Raw genomic sequence first — 1,631 nt, forward strand, 5'->3', positions numbered from 1 at the left:
TAAATTTCGACAAACTTTAATAATGTTTTTTAAAATAATAAGCCCACCAGTGGCACAGCGGTATGTCTGCGGACTTACAACACTAGAAACCGGGTTTTGATACCCGTGGTGGGCAGACAAATACAATAATTATTTATTTATTTTATGGAGATAATGTTTTAAAGTGCTATAGAAGTTGGGTACAATCTATTTAGCATACTTAAGCGAACATGACAGTCAGAGACGATTACGTAATAGTTCCACGAAGTGGAACCAGAGAGCGCTAGCTCTATGGAATGATATCACCAGAAAGGGTACATTGCTAGGAGCGCTATGTTACGCCGCCTTGACAGGCGGACATGACGTCAGAGATATTGGCATTCATGAAGTGGATCAACCTGTCACAATATGGTAGAATTAATACAGTTGGTATAAAACACTGATTCAATAGTTCTATATTTAATTACATTTCCTGACCATTTATATGTAAATCGTCCTGAAAGGACGCTTATTTAAGTATCATGCACTGATTTAAAACTTAATGTTTCACTAGTTTGTCTTTATGCTATCAATATAACTCCACAAAATATTTCGTTCGAACACATATTACTGTGTAGTTTTATCTTTCACGAGTTTTACAAGGGTGGATGTTGTTACTATACTTCTATATATGATTACATCATCAATGTCTAAATTTAATTATGTTAAAACCAATATTTTAACGAAAATCTTACTATCAGTGGGATTTTTAACAAATCTGCTATTATCCATTACTTGAATGAGGTCACAACTTATATTTTTGTTTTCATTTATATATTTATTTGTATTACGTATTTTATAAAGGTGGGCAATGTTACTGAGCATTGTATACAGATTTCAACGTACATTTTACAAAGGTGTTTCTACACTTCCGTAGGATGCAGGTTTCAACATGTCTCATCTTATTTTTCACTTACTTGTGTTTCTATATAACGATAATGTTACTAACACAATATACTTACTGCTGGAAAGTTTTTACCATGTCTAAGGTTTCTATAATTATTGAACAAGACAGCTGATTGGATTTGTATGATTTAGTACACATTTAACATATACTGATTATAGATTCTATATTTAAACATTCTTTTTACAATTATTGTCCTGAACAGGACACGAAAATTCGTATTTCAATGAGACAACTATTATAACATGCATATAGTTTAAATGAAGTAGTAAATCACTTGTCGTCCTGAAAATGGACGCTTATTTAAATATCATGCAATAATTTAAAACTTACACTTTCACCATTATGTCATTCGCCTAGTAATTCATTTTATTACAACTAAAAATAATAAGTGAATGACTTACTGTTTATCCATCCATTTCTATTAAAAGTTCATTAAACATTGAAACAGTCTAATGTTAAGACACTGTTATGAAATATCACATATACATACAATCTGGACACTGACATCAAGCTAGCTAAACTTTGACTGTTAGGAATTACAACGGCCGTCACGCTCACACCCACACAGACAGTGTTTTTATAAATGGAGGATGATGAGCTCATTGTCTTAAAACGTCATTAATGGCTATGTTACGTCTCCGTGTGTTAATTAATTTTCCGTAACTTCGTACCGACGAAACTTACGCGACACAAGCCTTTACTTAAT

Source organism: Limulus polyphemus, unplaced genomic scaffold, assembly GCF_000517525.1.
Source record: "Limulus polyphemus unplaced genomic scaffold, Limulus_polyphemus-2.1.2 Scaffold738, whole genome shotgun sequence".
NCBI classification, from domain to species: Eukaryota; Metazoa; Arthropoda; class Merostomata; order Xiphosura; family Limulidae; genus Limulus; species Limulus polyphemus.